We start from the raw sequence: 15,884 nt of genomic DNA on the forward strand, positions 1-15,884 counted from the left end.
TGAATTCAAAAACAGTCGATTTTTTCCTCGTTTCATCCAGTGAAAATGGCAACAAGAAACGCCATAACATGACTAAACGAGAAGGGAGGGGCTGTGTTCATCTTGTTATGACACCGTTATGCCCCTCCACGTATCGAGAAGCAAATGCCCCACACCGCATGCTTTAAATAAAAGTTAAAGTATTCAGTTTAGATTTAGTAACCATCTATTTTAACTTTCAACTACCTCAGTAGTTTTCCAAAAAGATACTCATATACAGATATAGATTTCCAAAAAGACTCATATACAAATAGGCAAAAATGGTTTTCTATGTGTAATTTGTGTCTTTTGAAGATAAATATTTAATATGATATTTATAAATTTATAATACAAAGCTTTCTAATATATAATGAGTAGTTGATATCAAGGGTCCTTTCTAACAACATTTTCATAAGTTTAATATAATCTTATATTACATCATCCGTTATACTCATCACTAACTATCATAGTAGTGGTTGTCACATCATCACCACACTCCCTACCACTAACCATAATATACCTACCACTAAATACACAATTTCACTTTATTTTTTTTTATTTAAATTTAATTCAAAAATACATTAAAACACATAAAAAATATTTTTTATTTAAATTTAACTCACAAACACAATAAAACATAATTTTTTAAAATTAGTTTTTAATTCAATGAAACAAAGATTACATTAATTTAAAACATACAACATAAAATAAAAAAGATAATAATAAAAAAAAACATAAAAATAAAACCACCAACAACTTAAACTAGTTTTTAACTCTTATTTTTTATGACTAAATTTTGGGGACTTTCTTAATTTTCGCCAAGCTTTGACGTGTTTAAACGGTGTGTGTTTCGTGTCTTCATATTGGTGCATGACCACAACAAACGGGTTGTCTTCGTGTACGTTGTTTATAACAAAATTATAAATCTCATTGAGTTCAAAACATTTAACCCTCATGTCGCGAAACTTCGAACATATTTCATCAAGATTACGACTTTGGCAACCCATTAAATCATGGAAAACATTTCCAACTTTTACCCAAAATTAGGAGGTATTTATGGGTCTTCTGAAATAGTTACTCATGCTAATGCTAAGTTCTCTTTTTCATTTTCTGACAAATTCATCATTTTAGAAGCCATTAGTTTTAAATCTACCAAGCAAAAGAAGTGTATGATTGTGAGAAGAAGAGAAAAGAATTGTGTAAGTAAAATGAATGAATATGTATTGTATTTATAAAAGAGGTTTAATGTTGCTTGAAAGGTAAAATTTAAAAAAAAAGATTTTAAACCCTAAATATGGCCGTTACTCAACAACCAATCAAATTGGTCGTTTCCATTCGTTGTCCCGAGCACGAATGCCCACGACTAGACACCACCACGAGCCACCGGGATGGTGTGCACGGTTGTGGTTCATGGCCACCTAGACCACAAATTTGTCCGTTGTGACCGTACCGGACGACCTTATAGTTTTTAAGACTTGCCGGTCAGTGGATTTTAAATTACATTATATATATATATATATATATATATATATATATATATATATATATATATATATATAGAGGTTCAGGTTCATTTGAGAACATACTAATTTTGTGAGACCGTGAGACGCAATCTAAAAAGAATCTTAAATATATATATATATATATATATATATATATATATATATATATATATATATATATATATATATATATATATAGGTTCAGGTTCATTTGAGAACATACTAATTTTGTGAGACCGTGAGACGCAATCTAAAAAGAATCTTAAAATACAAAATAAAATGAAAAATCTGAAAATTATTTTTTTAATTATTATTTTTGTCACTTTTCTTACCTAAAAAAGAATAAAAGTAATAAAAAAAATGAAAAAAAAATTACTGTTTTTTTAAAAAATACGTGAAATATTATAATAGAATATTATACTGTGAATATTTTAATGTGATTTTTAGAATGTTAGAATATTATACTAGATTTGAAATATGTAAAATATTCTAATATTCTACTAGAATATGTAAAAAAATGATATTTTTTTAATATTTTTTTTTGGTATTTTTTAATTTTTTTTTTGGAAAATATAAATGATGAAAATAATATTTGAAAAAAAATTCAAAAATTTTCAATTATTTTGCATTTTAAAAATATATTTTTTTATGTACAAAATAAGTGACTATGATTGCAACTCACGGTCTAACAAAATAAGGTCGTTTCACATGAACCTAACCTTATATATATATATATATATATATATATATATATATATATATATATATATATATATATATGGGTAAAGTGAATATACCTAACAACCTTATATAAGCTTATGTATCTAACCTCATCAAACTACGTCATTTTGCATTAAATTTTCATTGCAATCATCCAATGTTCTTAAACTTCATCCCTAAACTTGATTTACTTCAAAAAAATTTGGAAATTCATCATTATATTTCTCCTACATCCTTTCATTTGTAGCGATAGGATATGAAGTCCATCAAGTGGTATTCGATAAAAAGACGTGATGTAAAAGAAAGATATTGGTGAATGTCCAAAGATTTTGGAAGTAATCAAGTTATGGGGTTGAAATTTAAGAACCTTTGGCAATTACAATGTAAATATGATACAAACCGATGTAGTATTATGAAGTTAGGTACCTAAGCTTATATAAGGTTGTTAGGTATATTCACTTTACCCTATATATATATATATATATATATATATATATATATATATATATATATATATATATATATATATATATATATATATATATTAACCAACAAATTATTATCATTTTTTTTTTGTTGTGACTATGCATTTTCATTAAAATACATATTATAGTAATTAACTAAGTAATACAATTGTAGCAATCACGTGTTACAGCGAAATACATTCAATATTTAGATTTGACTTCTATCGGCTTACAAAACAAGATATCATGTTAAATTATGTTGAGTGTTATTGGTTCCATCAAATTGCATGTAACACAAACTCAAGTAAGTTGAGTAAATAGAATTACAAGATGTTTGATTGTGTAATGAATATTGTGACAAAATCTTTTTATTGTTTGTATAACATATCAAGATTCATCGCTATAAATTTCTACGTAGAATGGTACCATAAAATGATTTATATACTCTTGGTTACATCGTATATGTTACCTCTTTGAAAATTCATCAACTATAGTCTATATGTATAATAGATATGAAACTATCAATAGCGATTATCAACTTGAAGCAACAAATTTTAAATTTATACAATATGTATTAGATCTTGTTTTATTACAAATGATTATCAATTTAGTTTATAAAAAACAAAATAAGAAAGATGTTTTTAACATTATCTTTAAACTGATAACAAATAATATTGATAATTGCATGCATGTACATGGCCGTGTTAGACTCTAGTCAATTGATTTAATTTATAGATATTTTTTGCAAACTAACTTATAGTTGGAAGTTGTATATGTATTTTTGACAAATTGTTTTTTTTGGAAAAATAAATGTAAAGTTTTTAAATATATTGAATCACATAAAACATAGTTATTTTAGGATAGTACGGTTATTTTAGGTTTGATAAGGACGAAACAAAACGAAACCATAAAAACCGTATGAATTAAAAAAAAATGACAAAACATACGTACTACCCAAACCATATGACAATTTATGTAATTTATTCTATAAAATACTTTTTAAACCAATATTCGTATAATTATATAATATGCTTTATAGATGCAATTTGTTAATATAAAAAACAACTTAGTCGAGGTTTGATTGATGTTGACCGGGACCATCGTTTTCTCCGCTAACCTTATCTACGACTATATCTACATATCTAACAAAATGAAGAAGAAAACAAACCAAGAATAATATTTATGTTATCAATATTATTTAATTTTTGGATTATGAAAATCTGAAAATGTTAAATATATATGTGCATTGGAAGTAACGTGACCTTAAAAATTAAAATAATATCGATGGCAAATTATAATATACAAAGCATTCATTTGTCATCATTTATATTTTCAGTTAAATTTTCTTATAAAAAGAAAGCGGAGACATGAATCTACAAAATAAAACAACCTAAAATGTAACTGAATTATCCAAAAACAAGTCTCCAAATGGATATTTTGTAGAGTCAGTATTGTGAATATGAATCTGAACTCACACCAACATCCATAAACTTGAGTGAATGATCAAATATACCATTTTGAATTAACGATCACACAACAACTACATATAAAAACTAAACCAGTGAAATTAGAATATAGAATTAAAAATATAAAAACTAAACCAGTGAAATTAGAATATAGAATTAAAAATACATGATATTTTTTTGAATCTTTATTATATTTGTTTTTAAGGGACATTTTTTTCTTTTCGCCTCGGGCCCCATTTATGTTTGGACCGGCTAACATGTCAATATATGGCTGTCAAGAATATGGGTCATGCTATTATAAGGGTTGTAAAGAACATAAGTCCAAGGGATGTAAAGAACTTAATGTCAAAGAATCATGGTTCTTTGCTATTATTTTTATATCCATCACTAACCATTATAGTGATAGATGTCATATCATCATCACATTCCCTACCACTAACCATGTGATACCTACCACTAAACACACAACCCCATCTCATTTTTTTAATTAAATTTAAATACAAAATACATAAAAATCATATAATTTTTTTAATACTAGTTTTTCATTAATTTAAAATACCAAATTACATTAAATTAAAACTACATTAATTAAAATAAAAAAATAAAAATAACATTAAAAATAAAAATTACATTAATTAAAATAAAAAAAATAAAAGTAACATTAAGAATTAAAAATCTAAAAATACCAAGCTTTTTATTTGTGTTTTAAGCAAGGTTATTCCATTTTGGGGAATTCTTCAACTTTTGTCAAGCTTTGACATGTCCAAAACGTTTATGATTTATGTTTGCATATTGCTCCATGACCACATTAACCGGATCGATATCGGCTTCGTGTACGTTGTTTATAACAAAGTTGTAAATCCCATTGAACTCAGAACATTTGGCCCTCATATCGCGCCACTTCGAGCATATTTCATCAACATTTCGAATTCCACAACCCATTAAACCATGGAAAACACTTTCAACATTTCTCCAAAAAGAACCAGAAGTTTGACCAACGCCTTCTTTCGAAACTGTCACCCATGCTTGTGCTAATTTCTCTTCTTCCTCTTCTGACCATTTCTTACATTTAGGAGGCATGGTTTTTAAAGGATCAAACAACAAAAATATATGATGACTAAAGGGAGAAGACGTGTGTGAAAATTAAGAAGATGAGTGGTAATATTTATAGGGAAATATTGAAGGAAGAAAAATAAATTGAAAGTAGCCATTAGGAAGGAGGTTAAACGAGATTTAAAGCAAGAAACGAATTTATTGACCGTTTGAAATCATTGTCCGGAGCACGAAGGGCCATGACCACGACCCACCACGAACCAACGGGATGGTGTGTACAGTCGTGATTCGTCGCCACCAAGACCACGACCTCGTTCGTGGCCACCATACCGGATAGTCTAAAGAGCATTATAATAGCAAACATATATTCTTTCATAAACCATATTGACATATGTTTGTTTATGAAAGAAGACATTTATGTTATTATAAGGGTTGTCAAGAAACATGTCAAATTAAGAACTATATTTATTTGTACGGAAATAAATGGTGGAATTTATACATAATACATGAACAAATGAAATCGATGTATACCACAAATAGATGAGATCAATGTTATTATAAGGGATGTCAATTGTCATAAACCACTTCTAGTCTCTATTTATATATAAACCATAAACATATGAATAATATATACCATAAACATATGAAATCAATGTTATTATAAGATTGTCATAAACCACTTTTAGTCTTAATTTATATATAAACTAAACAAAGAAAATCAACTTATAAATCAACTATATTAAATAATTATGAAAAGTTTGGAAGGGTGTTTAACAAATGTGTTTTTCTTGGGGTATTATAGTTTAAAAAAAAGTATAAACTCTAGACTCTTGATAATTGTTCTATTTTTAAACCAGTGATTTCAAGTATTATGAGGAAATTTTCCTTTCAAAAATGGTTAATCGAAGAAGATAATGTTCCTGATTTTAACTGTCTAAATTCTTTGATGTCTCTGATGGTCTTGATGATGTTGTTACTCTAAATGATGAAATCCATGAATTAAATGTCTTGAGAGTCAACCAATGGAGTAGTGCGGGTGATCGAACCCTAGATGTTAACAATAACGGTGTTGAGTTTGTACCTGACAGTCATGGTTCATATGTCTATTTTCCTATTCGGGATCACTCTCTCGGTCAAACTTACTGTTTTAGTCAAAACACTTTGCTTGAGGAACAAATATATGATTTGCATATCATCAATGAGGGTCCTAGGAGATATGTTATAGAGTCAAAGTTTCCTAATCATTTTAGTGATTATACAGTCAAAGGAAACATAAAGATGGTGTTGAAAAAATTATTAACTATTTAAATTTATATAATGGCATTGTTTGTTTTAGTCCTAATTTTGATAAATCTATTAAGTCTAAATCTTATTACAAATTATGTTTTGATCAAAACTGGGTCAATGTTATAAATGAGAAAATGGAGGCATTGCTCAAAAATTATAGACATAGGTCATAATATATTTACCTAATAGGAAAAACATATTAGGTGTAAATGGGTATAAAGATACTAGTGAAATAGAAAAATACAAATCAAGCTTCGTTTCTAAGGGATCAATTCAAAGAGATGAAATATTATAATGAAACTTTTTCTCTATTTGTAAAATTGGTGATTGTGAGATGTGTTATTAGTCTTGTTAACTCGGTTTTGAAATTATATCAACTTGATGTTAATAATGCATTCGTGTATGATGAATACGATGAAGAGTTTTATTAAACCTTTCCTTTAAGGTATTTTTGTAAAGAATGAAAAACAAGTATGTAAGCTTCTCATTTGTTTGGGCTTAAACAAGCTTAACACAAATGGAAAAGGAAACTTTCTAAGGCCCCGTTTGATAGTTGCTGATCGAGAAAGTGCTGACTGAGAAAAGTCTGTCTCAGTAAGAAATTCTGACTGAGTAAGAAATCATGCTGTTTGATTAAAGATAATAATAATAATAATAATAATAATAATAATAATATGTTGATGTTTTATTGACCGGTACTTGTGTAAATGAGATTGGAAGTCTAAAATAGTTTCTTAAAACAATTTTTCTTATTAAAGATTTTGGGGTTTTGATTATTTTCTAGGTATTGAAATCTTGAAAACTAAAATTGGACTTTATTTATTATAGTTTAATATTATCTGAATTTATTGCATGAGTTTGGAATATTGAGTTGCAAACCTATAAAAACTCTTATGGAATTGAATTTAGTGGTTAGTAGTCAAGGAATTGAATCTAGTGATGATGTTTTGACAAATATCATCGAATATCAAAAACTCATTGGAAAGCTAAGATATCTTATAATTACCAAGCCCAATATCTCTTTTACGATAACGACTCTAAGTCAATTCATATGTTCACCTCGGGTATAACCTTTTCTTAAATATGACTTGAGCATTTGGAGCATTTACACGAAACATTTACGTTCAGTGGAACACTTAGAAGTCAATGGAGCACTTAGGGTTCATAGAGCATGTGATAAAGGAACATATATATGAGGAAGGAATGGATCAAGTGACAAATGAAATGATCTTCTAAAAAGGGGTATGGATCATCTGGGATTGGAATGGAACACCTTGGTGCATGGATATGCCATCCTTGTAACTTCCCAAAAATCATGATAAAATTTTTTCATTTTTGTAAAACATTTCCACAAACCAAAATATATCAACGACTGTTTCAAGACAATACCATAAAATCAGAGTATTAAGAATCTCTTAAAACATATATCCCGACCCACAACTCATGACTGGCTTGCTCCCACGCCCACACCATAAGACTGGATTGCCCTCCCGACCCTCGACTTATGACTAGATTTCTCCCCGGTTTGTTGACTTACAACACAAAGTAGTATTGTCTCAACCCAACCACACTATGTCGATATATGCAATAGATAAATTATTGGATTAATGTGTCTAAGCTCATAACTAAATTGGTATAAAATTGTAAATAGAAGCAAAGTCCTTTTTGGGTTTTCCTCATAACCAGAAATAGGTAGAAATGATATTAGAGAGAGAAATAGCGAGAGAGAGAGATAGATAGATAGATAGATAGATAGAGAGAGAGAGAGAGGGAAAGAGAGATAAATGATTTGTTAATATATTATGTGATTAATATATTAATTGGAATATATAATTTATCTGTTAATTTGTTATGTGATTAATAAAATAACATGAGATCAATAGTTAAATAATTTAATTGTTAATGTATATCGTTAACAAATTAATAAGAAATCAATTAGAATTAATTAATTATTAATCAAAATTAATCATGAATTAATCTAAGATTAATTGGAATTAACTAAAGGTGCAAGGGATGAATTGTTATTGTTCAATAGTTCAACAAAAGAAGGAAATTCTAGAACCATCAAAGGGTGGATGGTATTGGAGGCTCTTATAGGGTTTCTAAAATCCTCTTGGATGCAGATAAGGGAAGGATTTGAATTGAGATTAAATATATTATTTTATTAATTCAAATCTTGTTTTGCCTGCATGTTACCTAAACTATAAATAGGACCCCAAAACCAACTAATTTCGTTCATACCTTTATCATAAGGCTTAGGAACGAAAATTCCTTCTCCTCCCACTCTCTCCTCATCATTCTAGGGTTTCTAGGGTTTTGGGTAAAAATCATTAAAGGCACTAAACTTTTGGTGCTTGCTTGCCAAGGTTTTCAAGAAGGATATTGGTGTGATTATATATATATATATATATATATATATATATATATATATATATATATATATATATATATATATATATATATATATCAATTATAATAGGTTACCATTAGGGTTCTTGATGCTCACAGTTTATTGGTATCAGTAGAGAAAACTTAAATCCAAAGTAGGTTGCATGTGAACTTAAGAGTTAAGTTATTTCACCTCATGTATTGAATTATAACTTTCAAAACCCATCAGTGGTATCAGAGCCATAATTTTTTGTAACGCTTGGTTCTTGGTACGCATTTATTTATAAATTATTCATTTTGATAGAGCTACTTGACGAGTTGGAAGCCCCAGACTTGTCGAGTTGAAATGAGTCTTAGACGTTGGTTTTAAGTTATTTACTCGACGAGTCGATAGCCCCTGACTCGCGAGTAGGTCTGCTAGATTGAAACCCTAATTTCGGGATTTTGCACCCTATTTAAGCATCTTAATCCCCACCTTTTGGCCTCATTTCCAGCCTCCAAGTCCCAAACCCTAATCTACGAAACCCTAGAGCATGGTGTGAGTGTGTGAGCCATTTTTGAGTGTTCTTGTGTGTTTTGAAGCTTGTAAAAGAAGAAGAATCTTGAGGACTCCAAGAGAAGATTGTAGATCAAGAAGCAGCATCTCATTCCTTTTACTTTTTGGTAATCAAGTCTCTAACTTGATCATTTATTCATTAGATCTACTTATTTTACACTTTTTGAGGGTTTTGGTTCAAGAAGCTTGACCCTTAGGGTCTGGACGTCCCAAGCAAGGATCCTTTTAGATATGGGATCATTAACGGTTGTTAAGGCATAAATATGCAAACTTTATGCCATTGAAGCCCCCACGCAAACTCTAAGGTATTGTTATGGCCTTTTGTGCCCCAAAAGGCCATGTATGGAAGGAAAGTCTGAGGCTTTACGTGTTCTTCTGGTATCTAGGACCTAGATCTAGGTTTTCATGCATTGGTTTGGAGTAATAAGATTGTTGGACAAATATCTATGTCCTGAGGAACTAGGGTTTTAACTAAACCCATTAGGATGGGTTATTAGCGGGTAAAGTTGGAAACTTTACCCCTAAAAGGGGCATTTCCACTGTATAGACGAAGTTTGGACTTTGGATTTGAGAGTAGAGGCTTAATCTATTAAGATGGCCAAACAGACAGAGGAACTTGTCGAGTCCATAAAGGAACTCAACGAGTTGGGTCGTGTTATCCCATTTTAGCTTAAGATAGAACTCGATGAGTCTGTGAAGGGACTCGACAAGTTGATTCACTAAATCGCAACCATGAGAAGCTCGATAGAACTCAATGAGTCGAGGGGACGACTCGGCGAGTTGGGTCGTGATTTTAGGACTGTTGAGTTAAGGAACTCGACGAGTTGATAGGTCGACTCAGCGAGTTGGTCAACCCATAATGTTGAATTTGATCAGAACGTTGACTTTGACCAGGGGGTACAGTGGTCATTTTACCCTTAGAAGAATTATCAGTTTCGTAACTAAGTGCTTATTGTGATGGTGATAGTCGGGGAGTCGATTGGAGCAGCCATCAAAGATTCCTCACACGAGATTTCAACAGTTAGCTTGAGAGGTGAGTTTTCCTCCAGTAGGAATGGGTCTAAGGCACCAATGTCGGCCCGTTTATGTATGTTAATGTATGTCGGACTTAGGTCTGATGCTGGTGCTAGCCCAATGGAGATTATATGTTTCCGGACTTCGGTCCGATGTCAGGGCAAGCCCGAGGAAGGATTTGTATGCTTGATGTCTTCGTGATTCTTGGATGTGTTTGTTTATATGTTCCGGAGTTTGGTCCGATGTCGGGGCAAGCCTAAGGAAGGATTTAGCTTATATGTTTATGTTATGTGTTTATGATTATATGCTTGTTCGTATGTGATATGTATACCATACTTTGGTCCAATGTCGGCCGGGGCCCGATTTCGGACTTTGGTTCGATGCCAGATTTGGTCTGATGCCGGGCGGGGTCCGATGTAGTGGGAAAGGCCCAATGTATGGCATTATGTGATTATGTGTATGGTATGTGGTAGTTTGGGGAGACTCACTAAGCTTCGTGGTTACAATTTTCAATTTTGGTTTCAGGTATTTCCGGTAGCAAGGGGAAGAGCTCGGGATGATTGCAGTGCACACACCATTGATTTAGCCTGGGATGTTTAGACTCTGATATTTGGCACATGATTTTGATACAGTATTTTATTATGCTGATTTGAGATACATTACTTATGTTTTTATGAGATGAAAAATGGTGTTTATAGCTTTTATAAATAATCAAAATGAAATTTTTGGACTGTACTTTTGGGATGTTACATTTTCTAGTTGATTGTGCATAATAGTGAATAGATCAAAATTAGGGTTTATAGAACATAAACTGTAACTTCCCGTTTCCTGCCATTTTTGGGCCATGGTCCGGATGTTTATTGTGTAAGGCTTTAGGCCTTAAAGAGGCAAAGTTTAGTCCTTGTGGAAGGAGGTAATTATAGTTAAGAGATTTAACCCCTTAATTGTGTTTTGGGTCGAAGGATAAAAAGGGAAAAGTCATAGACAGAGTTCTTGAATGAAATATGGATTTTTGTCTGAGAAGTTTTTAGTCCATGATATTTAGATAATATTGTGGGGCTCCTCAACACCTTTCTGTGGATATAAAGATCATTGTAATCGGAGTTGAAACGAAAAAGTTATGATTGTTTTAAGTTAGGACGGTTTTGGGTTAAGCCGCGTACGCTGGGCGTACTAGGCCATCCCTGAGTACGCTGGGCGTACACGATTAGTTCCCAAACCTTATTTTCGTGGTTTGAATTGTATTTAAGCTGCTTAACTTCCCCAAACCCATTCCATTCTTAGCCTCCACCTCTCCAACACTCTCCCTTGAAAACCCTAACCCTAGTTTGAGTCTTTTAAGCAAAAGAAGGTGTATTTGAGTGCTTTGGAGTGTTCATGGTGCATCTTGGAAAAGAAGGAGGTTTTTGGAGAAATGTTGATTGCATTGGATCTTGTAGATCCAGACTTTGTTCACCTTGATATATCTTCTAGAGGTATAAAGTTTGAATCTCGGTGATGCATTTGATAGATCTAGCTAGTCTTGGGTGTTATGAGCTTTTGGTCACTTTAGTGCATAAACTTTAGATCTTGAAAGTTTGTGACCTTGTTATGGATAAATTTGGAAACTTTATCCATCTAAACATCATATTGATTCAAATATAAAGGCTTGAGACTTGCACTTAATGGATTAAGTTGGAAAAGATGCACTTTTGGTCCCTTTGAGACTTAAAGAATAGATCTTGGTTGGTTGGACCATTCTAATAGATAAAGTTGGAAACTTTATTCGTTATGAAGTTATTAGTAACCATAAAAATGTAATCGTGGACCTTATTTTCCTTCCATGCATGAGCTAGGATGTCTTAAAGAGTTAAGAAGTTAGATTTTTGGGTATTGAGCATTTAATGTCGATGCAAGACCATAAAGTTGGAAATTTTATGGTTAAGGACATCGGTGGAGGACTAGATTTGGAATTTGGATGAAAGATTTTAATGGATTAAGCTCTTAATAGAAGGAAATGATGGACGCGTGTACGTTGGGTGTACGTTATGGTACACAAAGCGTACAAGGTCAACACCCCATTTCTGGTCAAGGCTTGTGTACGCTAAATGTACAAGCTGAGTATTCTGGGTGTACTCAGCTGAGTTGACTCGGTTGAAATTTTTTTGAATTTTTGACATTGACATGTTTTTGAACAAGTTGACTTAAGGGTGTTTTAGGTATTTTGATTACAAGTTAAGTTTGGCCATGTTCCAATGAATAGGTGATCGGTAGAGCTGATATTCGGAGCAATATCCTGTTCAACGATCTATTCAGACTGAGAGGTGAGTTTTCCTCACTATAATGTGGTTTGAAGGCACCAATGCCGACCCAATTGGTTATGTATCCTAGTATATAAGATTTTGTTATGTTGTAGTGATCCGCTATATCTGTATACTGTTATATAGGATGTTGCTATGCGGTAATGATCTGTAGATCTACCTGTTTGTCTGCTGACTGGTTATATGTTTATCCGATGCATATGTTGACATAGTGTGGTTGGGTTAAGATTGTATTGCTTTGTGTTGCCAGTCAACAAACCCGGGGCAATCCAAATGGGAGGTTGTGGGCCAAAGTAATCCAACCGCGAGGTTGTGGACCCAATATGTGATATGTATGGCAATCCAACTAGGAGGTTGTGGGATAGGGTAATCCAACTGGGAGGTTGTGGACCCAATATACGATATGTAGGGCAATCCAACAAGGAGGTTGTGGGCCATGGCAATTGAACCCGAAGGTTGTGGTCCAAGGAAATACAACCGGGAGGTTGTGGACCCAACATGCCTTATTGTATATATTATCTGTTTGTGTAATGGTACTTTGGGGGAACTCACTAATCTTCATGTGCTTACAATTCCAGTTTTATGTTTCAGGTACTTTAGATGATGGACAAGGCGAACGCGTGATTTTGCACATGTTAGGGACACTCTGATATATGATTTCTACTTTTAAAAACAATGTTTTGTAAATGAATGGTTTTGATTGTTATGATATCTAAAAACAATGATTATAATTGATTTAAAATGAAATTTTTTGCGTTGATTCTTTGGATGTTACAAGTCGGTATCAGAGCCCTAGTTTGAGAGAATTAGATGAACATTTGTGTGAATCCAGACTCAAACTAAGGATTTGTGAAAGTTTTCAAATTATTTTTAAATTAAATTCAATTTATTTTCAAAAGTAACCAAGGAAGGATGAGATGTGTATGATCAAGCAGAGCAATAGAGTTTACCCCAAGATACCCACAATGTTATTTGCTTATTATGCTTATGATAGAACTGCATGCTAGTTGTAAGCTAGGAATCTTCAGGAATTGCATGATAGAATTGTCTGATGAATAATGCCTGATAGCCTACGAGAATCTCTTATATGCTAGATGAAATAGACATCATTACTGTAGTTGCTTAGTGTATGCATCATAGTTGTACATAACTAAGATTTTATAGCCTGAGAATGTTTGATTTAGCCTTATTTCATGTTCTTTTCTGATAAAGGGTTTTGGGTAGAATAAAGTATTCGAATTTCTATGGGATCCAACATTATGTATGATTAGCATGCACAAGTGGGTACAAGGTTGGTGGAAGTTTCATGAGTGAGTACAGTTCATAGCAGGCTGGCATAAGGAATGATCAATCACTCTTGAGAGAGTAGATGCAACATGAATTTGTATCCTAGATGCTTGGGCCTAGTGGTCGGGAATTTCGTATGAGTATCTGCCTGATTTTATTGTGTCTTAGTGACAGTCGACTCCACTGCTCGAATGTTGCTTGCTTTGTACTTTGTAGGACTCATATTGATGTGAGTTAACTATCAAATGGATATGTTAAATTACATGCTATGAAGGTTAAATAATCTTAGAGTGAAGGATTTGGTCCTATTGCACAGCTCTCGTCCGAGTCTAACCGTTGTAGGGTTAAGTCTTTTAGTCAAAAAATTATTTGAGTTTTGTTGCATGTAATTGTATTCATAACGTGGTTAGCTGACATTAACAAGGGTTCTTCAACAACTGGTGGCATGGGAGGTGGGAATCCAAGGAGAGCCTAGGAAGTGCTTTAGTGTGGTTGCTACGCTATTTAGCGGGTGTTGGAAGTACTATTATGAGTAGGTGACTTAGAGGACTCGGGATGATTCTTGAGGAAAGTATAAATAGGTGTGGAAGGTAGTATTGGGCCCGTACTACTGGAATCACAGGATCCTTACTCGAATCAAGGGAAATTTCAGGAACTCTAAGGAGTTGGTTGAGAGTGAACAACATGGTTGGATACCATCGTTCGTGGCAGTATTACTGTATCTATCGATGCTTTGGTTATGGTTGTTCAGGCTGAGGATGTGCATGGTGATTTCTTGGGCCTTAGTGGCAATGTTAGTTTGGTTTTGAATGATGAAGACCTAAATGGTTTAACTGATTTTAAGGTATTGAGGGCCTTGCTCGGGGTAGTGCCAGTTGAGTCGCGGGACTAAAAAAGGAAGCGATTGTGATGACCGGCTTGAGGATTGCAGCTGGAGGCTGAGGGATTGAAAATGGATTAGGAGGTCACTATCCATGTTGGGGATTATATTATCCTAAGATTTTCCATGTCCAGAGGAAGGAAAGGGAAGACATGTGATTTTCGGAGTTGTGATGTAAACCCAACATGGGGATGGATGGCTGCGGTCTTTGACGACAGAAGGGCAGTATGGGAATGCACAAGAGGATTTTGTGGTATGGATGTCTTGAGATGATACCAAGGGTTTGCTTCTTGGGATATAGGCAGGTCAGGTGATAGATGATGATTTCAAGCAAATCAGGAGTGACCACTTTTGTTGTCTTTGATGTATCTTGACTATGAGGATAATTCCTTTTGTATTTGCGAATGATTTTCACGATGATATGACGGTTGGGGGTTTGTAGACGAGGAGTGTGGTAGTCAGCTTGTTCTAGATAGGGAGTTGGTGTTATGAATGAACTGTCAGAAATATTATTGTGCATCTGCATGGGATTATTGATATTAGATGTAGTTGTGATTAGGGAAGTTCCCAAGGTCTCCATTTGAGATTCACAATTTCTTTGGGCTTACTTGGTCTTTATCTGGAAGATAATCTTGCGTTATCAGGGATGTTATGTGCCTAGTTGAGCCGATTTGATATATGGTTTGTTTGTAATGCCAGTTGGTGGTAGTTTGAACCCTAAGTGGGGGAGAACTAGATATTCTTCTTGGAGGAACATCGGTTTGTTTAATTTAAGGTACCAGAAGAAGGGTTCGTATGGATCTGCCGTTTGGGTATGCGAGGCTTTGTTTGAGGATTGGGTCAAGACGGGGGTGCAAAGCAAGTTGCCATCAGTGGTATGTGTTCAGTAATGCAAGAGGCGTCTTCGCGACAAGAAGCTGTTGGACAAGGAACTCAATGTAGCCAGTGG

Source organism: Lactuca sativa, chromosome 6 (genome assembly GCF_002870075.4).
Source record: "Lactuca sativa cultivar Salinas chromosome 6, Lsat_Salinas_v11, whole genome shotgun sequence".
Lineage (NCBI taxonomy): Eukaryota > Viridiplantae > Streptophyta > Magnoliopsida > Asterales > Asteraceae > Lactuca > Lactuca sativa.